Source organism: Cornus florida, unplaced genomic scaffold (assembly GCF_030987335.1).
Source record: "Cornus florida cultivar Cherokee Brave unplaced genomic scaffold, ASM3098733v1 CherokeeBrave_3.0.0_Hap2_Chr06, whole genome shotgun sequence".
NCBI classification, from domain to species: Eukaryota; Viridiplantae; Streptophyta; class Magnoliopsida; order Cornales; family Cornaceae; genus Cornus; species Cornus florida.
Genome location: NW_026775576.1, coordinates 75,751,266 through 75,763,401, shown reverse-complemented (window position 1 = coordinate 75,763,401; position 12,136 = coordinate 75,751,266). Strand labels below are relative to the sequence as shown.

General features: G+C 37.1%; 1 pseudogene; it reads left to right on the top strand.

Annotated features, from left to right (window-relative positions):
- The first annotated feature begins 370 nt into the window (after positions 1 to 370).
- On the top strand, positions 371 to 11,650 carry LOC132312129 (histidine-containing phosphotransfer protein 5-like; annotated as a pseudogene).
- Positions 11,651 to 12,136: the final 486 nt, after the last annotated feature.

Genomic DNA, 12,136 nt, shown 5'->3' with positions numbered 1-12,136 from the left:
TTTGTGATTAATGTTTGACACGAATAATTATAATTTACGATCGTTCCCACATTTAGAGTAGTAATATATATGTATTAACTGAGTTTTTCTGTTAACATGGAGTCAAAATTTTGATATGATCATATTTTGTATCACAAAATTCTTACAAACTCGTAATAATAATATAAGTTTTTCCTACTTCCACCCCTTTTGATTGCCTCAATGATGCATGTGAAATTATGTTTGTTACCGATTTGTTAATTTGTTTTGCAATAGTGATAGAGAGATGATCGAGGAGACAAGAATGGGTGGGGAAAGACAAAAACTTTGCAAAAAGAGAAACGGACAAAAGACAAAAAAAAAATTGATATCCTCGATGATGCATGTGAAATTATATGTGTTGCCGATTTGTTAAATTCGTTTTGCAACAGTGATGGAGAGATGATCCAGGAGACAAGAATGAGTGGGGAAAGACAAAAATTTTGCAAAAAGAGAAAGGGACAAAAGACTATGGCAAAAAGAAAAGCAGAGTGGTGGGGGCTTTTATTTATTAAAATATTTTTTTAAAATGAACAATGTTCTGATGGAGTGATAGTCCATTATTGTTGATTGTTTGTGATTAGATACTGAATAGTCATTATTGTTGAGTGATTTGTGATTAGATACTGAATAGTCCATTATTGTTGATCTCAAACAAAAATGTTACTGTTACAAAGAAATGAGAAAGAGAGACAAAAATTGTAACGTGAACTGTGATAAGAATTCAGGAAAGTAATATAAAACTTAGTACCAGGAGATCAACAACAATATGAACAGAACCACTGCCAAATGAAAACAAGCGGAAGGGAATAAAGGAGAAAGAAAAGAAAAAGGGGAAAAGAGAAGGGAGAAGAAATGATGGAAGGTGGGAATGATTGTCTTTGATTGTGAGGCCGACCCAGAAGCTAGCAAGCAACCATGGATTTCATCAGTCAGTTGCAGAGACAGTTTGTTGATTACTCAACGTCTCTTTATCGTGTGGTCAATATTGTCCACAAAGATTTCAATGATCTTCATATGGGTTTGTTTGTTTTGGGTTCTCTTACTGATTTTCTGTGCTTTGATTTTCTTTGTTTGAGGCTTTCTGATGATTAGTTTTTGTTGGTTGTGTGAAGGGTTTTTTGGATGATCAACTTTTCAACTCCAGAAACTGCAAGATGAGAGCAACCCGGATTTTGTTGTGGAAGTGGTGTCTCTCTTCTTTGAAGATTCTGAGAAGCTTCTCAACAATTTGGCCAATGCTCAGTAAGATGATTTTCTCTATCTTCATTGTTTTTGGAATCTTTCTTAAATTTATTGTCCTGTGTGGTTAATTTTGGATTTATCATGTATAGGGTTACTGGATTGTTCTTGTACAGACAACAACAGATTGTAGATTATAAACAGGTTGATACCGAGGTACTTATTTATTTATGTATTTAGTATTTACTGTTTTTTTCCTCTTGAATTTTCTTTTTATGAACCAAAAATACCTGATTTGATACTTCGATTTGAGGGCAGAATTGCAGTCGCCGGAGAAGAAGGTGCGCGCGCGCGCGTAAAAGTCGCGTTACAAGGGTTCGAGATTGCTGCGTAATACAAGGGTTGGCATTTTGGTGCACAAAATCTTCAATTACAGTATATATATGCATTCACATCCCCATTCAGTGTAAACACGGTGTGTTTGCATAAATTAGAAATACTGATATATTAACATGGTTAGCATAAATTATCATTATTGTTAATTTGGGTCATCTTTTGTATTTGCATAGCTCACCCAAAAATCTCTCCTCCATAAACCTACTTTAAATTGGCTGTTGCTTTCATTATTTAGATGGTTTTTTTTTTTTTTTTTTTTTTTTTTTTTTTTTTTTTTTTTTTTGCATAGACATATATATATAATAAAATTCTAATAGAATGCGAAAGTCACAAAGAAAAATAATTATTTTATTCAAATATTTTATTAAAAGTTTCATTGTTGAATTAGATTCCCTATCAATAATTGAATTGAGATAAGAAGCAATAATTGAGGTTTGAGACTTGGCAAGCCAAACATGTGTTATATAGTTTTTGTTATAGTTATGAGATATTATATTATATTTAATATATATGTATTATTGCTTTAAGTGACCATATTTTTTTAAATTATTGTGCATAAGTATAACAACTAAAAAAGTTTCGTTAGTAACGAAACTGAAAATTCTGAATTTTTACCAGAATCATAAGCAATTTTTTTATGTCAATCACGTGCATCGCACGTGACAAGATGCTAGTATGTGTGTGTGTGTGTGTGTGTGTGTGTGTGTGTGTTAGGGCGCTTTTCCATTCGCTCTTCTCTATCACTCACAGGGTTGTTTGCTCTCTCTCAAGTTGTTCGAATCTAGGCCTGTGTTCTGCTTGCAATAGATAGTCGGAAGAGAGTCGGGCCTGAAGCTGCCTTCAACGCAAATAGCGGTGCCAAGAAATTGAAACAAGGTTCGTTCCTCTGTAATTTTGTTTGAATAGTATACATATGTGTCTGTTCACGTACGTATTTTTTGGTGCGATGTTGCCTTTTTCTCCTTTCGATTTTCTGTAAACAGTTAATAAGATGGTGTATGTATCTTGAGACGACTGTTCGTGTTGATTCTAGCTCAGTTGTTTTCATGGTTATTTTTTTCAGGGGTTGTACCTGGAATACATTTTATTTTGGAAAAGTTAAATTGGTTGTATTTTATGCTTCTCGTTTACTGGTGTGTGTCCTAGTTGTTTGGTTATTGTATGAACTGGCCTAAGTTGTGATAAATTAAGATCCCCTTTGTGAAGCGCATTGGAAAGCAAAAACTACGTTTTATTGCATAGAATAAAACAAATTTTGAGAAGGAAGTACTGTATCTATGACCCATATAACATGTTTCTGTTTTCACTAATTCTTATTTATTGCTTAAAATTATATCAGGCAAAATTTTCACTAGTTTTTGTCAATGAGGCAGAATTTACGCCAATTTTAACTGTGCATCATCATCATCATTATTATTGTATTAAAGTTTTTCTTTCTAACACACGATGGTTGAAGTTTCTAGACATGTTTATAACCCTAGCCAAGGTCAAAATAGGTCAAATCAAGGAGTGCATACAAAACTTAGAGGAGGGACACTTTGTGGAAAGCGGAAAAGTCCGAGTGTGACCGAGATGGTTTTGGAAACAGTTTATCTAATTGCGCATTTATTGTTCTGAAATTGAGAACTTTTTCATTTTTAGCAACTCATCGTTGCCAAACAAAGAGGGGCAGCTGTAGACACTCCAATTTTTGGAGATCATTTGAGCCCTCTGCCGAGCTCCTGAAGTTTCTATTTCTGCCCAGATTTCTCCCCAGACCAGCAGTCACTCAAATGGCCACCCATTCGCTATTAGAAAACACCGTAAAGAACATTTGTAATAAAAAATCCTTGCCTCGACAAGTAATTCGTACTTGTGATGACTATTATATATCACCTTAAAAACCATGGTACGAGTGTGTCAGTGAAATTTGGAAAAGAACTCTAGAGAAGAGTAGTTTTATCCTCTTCAATTTTTAATCAAGGGGTGAACAGAATGCGTTTTATTAATATATACAATTAATGAGATGTACAAATTGTTCACCATCCAAAATCTGTTGTGAAAAAGAATCTAAATTAATCAGCCTATGGATCGATCGCAGCTGAGTAAATATTGATCGTTGTACATCATTTAGGGTTCAATTGAAGTCTCCCCACCTGATGAAAATGCTAGATATCCTGGCTCTTGGATCGTGTGGGAATCAGATCATTGAACATTTAACAAATACAACTACCACCTGACACCTAGTTAGGAAAAGAAGCAGTAAAATACGTCTCATATATTTATATATAATAACAATGACTTGGCGTATAAATCATTATTCTTAGAATTATTCATGTTGCTTCAACATTTCGCTGGCATTGTCATCTGAGACAATAACAGCAGGCATCGGACTCTGGTACAAGAGTTTGTAAAATCAAAACCGAAGAAATCTTTTCTAGGTCGTGTGATTCTTCGAGAAGCTCATCATTCTAAATTTTTGCCTTCACTGTTAAAAAGTAATTATTATGCGTGTAGTATATTCTTAAAGTATCTAGATCGGAGGTTTAGAACATTCTAACTGGGAAGAAGCAATTAACATTTTGTTTTGTAACAGCAGTGGAGTCTTCGTCAACTGGTATGGGAAGCAAAATGAAGCCGTTTACGAAATTTGTCAGGTTCAAATCTTCACCTATCTATTTTTGTCTTTTTGAATTGCATCTTGTCACTCAGTTATGTTTAGGGTTTATTTGTTTTAATTTTTTTCAGTTGGGATGAAACAATCCTATGGAATGTTGGTGCCGCCGCACCAATGCAAGTTAATGAGATGGTATTGGAGTTTTTATGCATAGGATCACAATATCTTTTCAGTCTATAAGTGCAATCTAATGTATTGGTGGTTGATGTCTTATTTTGCAGCATTGCTGATTTCGAGATGAGAAATCTGGGACCAAATTGAGCTACAATGTATGTGGCATCCCCACAAATCATCCCGGATGGCTCTGGCCAAGCTGCTCTTAAAACCCGTCTATGCGGCGATTATTATACTACTAAGGCTGCGAACTTGGAGACAAATGCCATTTTGCCCATGGCATTAGTGAATTTGGAAAACCTTTTTCTCTAACCTTTGATGAGGATTTCCGTGCCCTGGCTTCAGGCCATTTTGATGGTAAGCGGAGGCTACCTTACTCACGTCCTCCCTTGAGCATTAAGGAAGACCCACTTGCTGCCAAATTTAGTGTAGATGCTTCCCTTGTTGGAGCCATCATTGATGATTTGAAAAATATGCTGTGTCGTTTAGATGTTAAACTATTCATCGGAGAGCACGAGTCAAAACCTAATCCCAAGAACAGTGAGCTTCAGGGCCAGTTTCATTCGCTCAAGATAGCGAGCTCTATGGTAATAGAGCAGATTGAACGTATTCGTGGAGCTCCCACCTACAAAATGAAGCTGTGAGGGGTAAGCTATTTATGGTATTGAATTACTACTATTTTCAGGTTTCTTTGTTTTATTTCTCAAACCTTGATATCTCGGGTTGTAGTATCCTTTTTTTCTTTTTTCCCTCTATTGTCAATGTGTTTTGTGCTTCTGTGCGTTCTGCCTGTAAATGGATGCTGATTGTTGTAGATTACTATGATCCATGAATCTTGTTGCAGACTTATTGAAATTTAAAGCCACATGCTATTCCTTGCTTCAGTATATGGGCAGGCCTTTTTGTCATATGTAATAGATATAACTTAGAAGATAGGGTTACCATCAGACTCAAATCTAACAATGCTCAAATCATCTTGTTGGGGATCCCAGGGCGAGAAGAAATGCTTTGTTATTTGGCATTTTCGCGAGTTTGATGAATTGGGTTTAGCTAACTATTGACAATATATATAATTTTTAATTACTGAAAAATAGAAATATGGACAAAATTAGTGTTAGATGCTTCCCTTGCTGTAGCCATTATTGGGTTTGAAGATTTGAAAAATATGCCGTGTCGTTTAAAGTTGTTCAAAATAATCCCAACTTGGAACAGATAGTTCTTAATCGATTATGACCCAATGCTTTGGTAAACATATCAGCTAATTGATCTTTAGACTTCACAAATGGAGTGGAGATGCTCCCACGTAATATTTTTTCTTGAATAAAGTGACAATCAACTTCAATATGTTTGGTCCTCTCATGAAACACAGGATTTGATGCAATGTGAATTGTTGCTTGATTATCACAGAACAATGGAGTAGGAGCTTCAACTGTCAACCCAAGTTCTTTTAGAAAATGTTGTATCTATGTCAACTCACTAGTGGTATGGGCCATTGCCCTATACTCAGCTTCAGCACTAGATCGAGCTACCACCGTTTGCTTTTTACTTCGCCATGTAACTAGATTTCCTCCTACAAATGTGCAGTAGCCGGTAGTAGATCTCCTATCTGAAGGAGAATCGGCCCAGTCGGCATCTGTAAAACCTTCCACCCTGAGATGACCATTTGGTTTATATAGTAACCCAAAACCTGGAGCTTGCTTGAGATATCGGAGAATCCGAAGAACAACAATCCAGTGTGGCATTCTAGGGGCTCCCATGAACTGACTTACAACACTAACAGCATATGAAATATTAGGTCAAGTGATAGTGAGATAAATTAATTTCCCAACAAGGCGACGAAATCTGCCCGGGTCACTAAATAGATCACCCACATCAGCTACAAGTTTTGTATTTGAATCCATAGGAGTACCAACCGGACGACCACCTAACATACCTGTTTCTTCTAATAAGTCCAACACATACTTTCGTTGGGATAAACTTATACCTGTCTTGGATCTAGCTACTTCAATACCCAAGAAATACCTAAGTTTACCCAAGTCTTTAGTGTGGAATCGATATTGCAGAAACAACTTCAAGTTAGCAATGCCTTCAGAATCATCACCTGTGATCACAATATCATCAACATATACCACAAGAATTATGAAACCAGCTTTAGTGCACTGGTGAAATACCGAATGGTCAGTCTAACACCTCTGAAGACCAAACTTTAATGCCGCCTCAGAGAATTTTCCAAACCAAGCCTGTGGAGATTGTTTCAAGCCATATAGGGCCTTTTTAAGGCGACAAACAGTGTAAAGATACTCCCCCTGAGCAACAATCCCAGTTGGTTGCTCCATATAAACCTCTTCTGCTAAGTCACCATGCAAAAAGACATTTTTAACGTCTAACTGAAACAGAGGCTAATGTCTATTAGCAGCAAGAGAAATCAAAACATGAATAAAGGAAATCTTAGCAACAGGTACAAACGTCTCATCATAGTCAATACCATAAGTCTGGGTATAACCTTTGGCAACAAGACGTGCTTTTAAACGCTCAACGGACCCATCCGGAAGATACTTCATAGTATATACCCAGCGACAACCAACAGGTTTGACACCTAGAGGTAATGGAACAAGAGTCCACGTGCCATTCGTATGCAAAGCATCCATTTCATCCTGCATTGCTTTCCTCCAACCCGAATCAGACAAAGCATCCTGCACAGTCTTAGGAACAAATGTAGTAGACAACTGAGAGGAAAAACATGAGAATGATGGTGACAAGGAATTATAAGAAACATAATGAGCAATGGGATGTTTAGTAGCACACGAGCGAGGAGCTTTACGAAGTGCAATCGGCAAGGAATCAGACACAGTGGAATTTGTCAGATCCAAAGACTCTGAAGATGATGGAGGAGGCACGACAGCAGATGGCTTTGGTCTTCGAGTGTACACCTGTAACGGGGCAGATGAAGGAACCAGAGATTGAGATTGAAGAGAAAGTGAGGGAAGATGAACTGCAGAAAGGGGCGACTCAAGATTGATATCAAGAAGTGAATCAGTATCTGAAAAATATGGGATGGACTCAGAAAATGTGACATCCGCGCTAATAAAGTACCATTGAGAAACAGGACTATAGCAGCGATAACCTTTATGAGAGCGAGAGTAGCCAAGAAATACACACTTTGTGGCACGTGGGTCTAGTTTATCAAAACCAGGACCAAGATTGTGGACATAACATACACATCCAAAAACCCTAGGAGGAAGAGAAAACAAGGGAGAATCAGGAAATAAAATAGAATGTGGAGATTTACCATTTAATACAGATGACGGCATACGATTAATAAGATGACAGGCTGTAAGAACAGCATCACCCCAAAACTGTTTAGGCATACGCATATGAAACAAAAGAGCACGAGTTACTTCTAAGAGATGTCGATTCTTACGTTCTGCAACTCCATTTTGTTGTGGAGTATAAACACATGAATTTTGATGAATAATTCATTTATCACTAAGATATGTATCAAAGGGAGTTGAAGAATATTCCTTAGCATTATCAGAACGTAGAATACGAATTGGACATCCAAACTGAGTTTTGATTTCTTTGCGAAATTTTTGAAAAATTAAAAATAACTCAAAACGATCTTTCACTAGAAACAACCAAGTCAGGCGAGAATAATCATCCACAAATGTCACAAAATAATGAAATTTATTGATTGAAGAATGTTTTATTGGACCCCATACATCTGAATGAACCAAATGAAAAGGACTAGAAACACGATTATTAATCCTAGACTTGAAAGACACGCGATGGTGCTTACTAAGTTGACAAACTTCACATGACAAGAATTTCAAATAACTAAGACTAAGAACTTGACGCTTCAAAACTTGAAGTGACGGGTGACCAAGGCGACAGTGCCACTGGAATGGAGACAGAGAAGACTGAAGAGCCACAGGAGAAGGTTCGAAATCCAAATAATATAAGCCACCAGCTTCATGCCCCGTACTAATCTTCTTCTTCGTCTTGAGATCCTGAAACACACAAGAAGTAGGATCAAATGTAACAGAGCACTGGAGAGATTTAGTAAGCTTACTGATAGACATTAAGTTAAAGGGAAACTGCGAAACATGTAAAACAGAGGAGAGAGACAATGAATCACTAAGTTGAGTTATCCCCAAACCTGAAACCTGAATGGATGAACCATTAGCAAGAGTAACACTTTGAGAAGTAGGTACAGAATGAAAATCAGATAGAAGAGAAGAACATCCGGTCATATGATCAGATGCTCCAGTGTCTATGATCCAAGGACTACGAGTGGAAGACAATAGACATGTGTGTGCAGTACCTGACTGGGCAAAGGTAGCCGTGAAAGATGAATTAGATGCTTGCTTATAAGACAAAAACTGAGTATACTCATCCCGTTGAACATGAACTGTATCTGATTCAGCTACATTGTGCAATCCAGAAGCGACATCATTCGGAGAAGAGGAAACGTGATTTGCATAACTAGATGGTTTTCCATGAAAGTCCCAACAAAAGTTCACAGTATGATTAGAAAGACCACAATGAGTACACTTTCTTGATTCCCTGCCACGGCCACGTCCTCCACATGAATCACAACCACCACGTGTGGAGCGTCCCCCACGACCTCCATGATAAGTATTATGTTCACCCTTTGAAACTACCAATGCTGAACGCTCACTACTCTGTCCAGTATTCAAATTTGAGGTATCACTTGCTAGTGTAGCACGCTGAAGTCGAGAAAACACCTCAGTAAGAGATGGAAGTGTTGGACTGCTCATAATCTGTGCACGAAAAGGCTCATATGCTGATGATAAACCAGTAAGAAAACGGACAACATTAAAGTCCGCACGCTGTTGTTACATACTGCGAACATCAGCAGTAATGGGCTGATACATATTCAGCTCTTCACAGACTCCCATAACTTTGGAATACCTTGTTCAAGATTGAAGTACTGTTTACATAGCTCATAAACACGGGTGATATTACCTGTCCCATAATATAACTGCTGCAATCTGTCCCATATCTCCTTGGCTGTATCCAAATAAAGTAACGTTGAACTAATTTGGGGTTCAATACTGTTTATCATCACAAAGATGATCTGAGCATCTTCCTTTTCCCATGCATCAAAGGAAGTATCAGTTGCCTTGAGTTTCTCTTTAGTCAAATGAGAACCAAGACCTCTGCCTTTGAGAAAAATGGCAACAGATTTGGCCCACAATATGTAATTCTTCCCATTGAGCTTAACTGAAGTCATGGGAGAATTAAGACTGTTCGTGGGTGAAAGCAAATCTGAACTTGAACTTGAGGCCATGTTGAATCCAGCAAAACAGAGAAGAAAAAGGAGAGGAAAAAAAAAATCTGTATTCTGGCCGAACCTGGAAGCGGGTCTGAAACGGGTCAGATTTTGAAACCGGGTCGGGTCCTGGCACGGGTTGGATCTTGGAACCGGACCGGATCTAGACTATCCCTGGTTTAGTAAACCGGGATTGGAATAACTATCCCAAGTTTAGCAAACCAGGGTTGGAGTAGCACAACCGTGTAGCCAAACACGGGTCTTCTTCTTCACTCCGTCACAAACTCCGGTGAACAATACGGCGGAGGCGACGGCAACCCAACCACGAGCAGCGGCTGAATCAACTTCCCTCTGCAAATCGAGACGAAGAAGCTTCTGCCGGCAACGACGAAGAAGGCAGAGACGACGACAACCAAAGAGGAGCCGCCGGTGACAATGAAGAAGGCAGAAACGACAACGAACACACTTCAGATCTGATTATGATGAACAAGAAATTGCCGACAGAGACATCAAAACCACAATCACGATTCCGATCGTGATTCAAATCGTGATTCACCACCAACCCACCTACTAACTCTCACACTCATAATCATTGTGCTCTGATACCATGTTCAAAATCAAAAGAGAAAGAGAGAGAGCAAAAGCGTATTCTCTGTGTATTCAAAAACAACTCACAAAACCTAATAAGCCTATGTAGGCTTATATATGTTACAAGGTTTACATAATAACACAAACGGCCTATTAACTAAACATAATTACATAACGACCCATTATTATATATATAACTTATAACAAAAGTTAAACTATTCATCCGAGAGCACGAGTCAAGTCCTAATCTCAAGAACATTGAGCTTCAGGGCAAGTTTCAACAGCTCAAGTTAGCAAGCTCTATGGTAATAGAGCAGATCGGACGTATTCATGAAGCTCCCATCTACAAAATGAAACTATGATGGGGAAGCTCTTTATGTTATTGAATTACTACCATTTTAAGGTTTCTTGAGTTTTATTTTTATTTTAAATCATTAGTGTTTCATTTTCTTCATTCTGCTACTTTTTGTTTCTGGAACGGTTAATTGCCTATAAAACCCTCCTAAATAATAATAATAGTAATAATAAAAAAAAACTTCCTGCTCACTATTGCCAACAATAAAATAGGTAAACGGTATCTAGGTGGCCATTAAATACTCTTAGAATAACAACAAATTTAGTTCTCAGGAAGTCCATTTATTTCCTTAATGTTTACTTGTGGGAGAGGAGGTGTCTTGTAGAATTTTTGGTATTTCAGGATTATTATTTGCTAAAAATTTAGTACAGGGGGTGAAATTTAGTGCAAGGCTTACTATGTACAGATTTTATGAACCAGGAAGGTGTTATACAATAAACCCTTTTGTCAATGAATCATGGTCTAAAAGTGGTAAATGTTAGGGAGTTGAGCAATCTTCTCTTTTTCTTCTGGGATGGAGCTGTTGTCGCATTTTATTTTATGATGCTTCTGCTTGATCAGGATGAAAATGCTGGGAGGTGAGAGATAGCAAACACATCATTGTGCTCGGATGGAGATTTTGTTTTTACATTTGAAGTGTGATGTTTTTCCAAGGTGCCTTTCAGAAGTAATGACTCTGAAAGACATATATATCTTGGAATTTGTTGAATTAACAGTTGGTGATGATTCCAATTTTTTCTTTGGGTAATTGGAATTTTTTCTGAAAGCAACTAAGGGGAATTATTGGTGCATATGGTTGTTTAATGATTAAATTGTTTTTGATTGATGTTCTTTAATTTGATCCAACTCTTGTATCATTTTTTTCCAGCTCTACAACTCATGGAAAGCCTTTGAAGAGACTTGGAGTGTAGACATTATGGAATTTTATGTAGAGCTATCCCTTTAAATTAAGACTTTTGTACTCGGAGGAATATAATTTACTGAATTTGTGTTTTGGAAGAATGTACTTGGGAATATTTTTAAACTTTATGTTGAACTATTTTATTTATCTCCCTTTTCTGTGTGGAATTTAACTTTTTAAGATGTATTTTAATATTTTCTTATTCTATTATTGTTCACGGAATGTGATGGTTTATTTTTTTATTTTTAAGTTCAATGCAGAAAGTTTAAATTGGTAATGTTATGAAAAATAATATTTTGACTTTTCAAATAGTATATTTGGAACGGAATAGAGTCAAAATTTTAATAATAATAAGGGTAAAGTATACCAATAACCCTTGAGGTTTGCCAAAAGGATACTCAAAGGAAAGTTTGCATATTTTAAGACAATGACACCCCCTCAAGTTTGATACAGATACCAAAGAAATCCCAATAGTAATAAATTGACATTTTTACTCTTTGACTTTTATATTGACCAATTTGAACCATATCTTTCCTTCTCTCCTTTTCTCTCTGTTTTCTCTTCCTCCGCCCCCACAACACACACAAATACTATCACACATATATATAAACACACACCCACACATACACACAC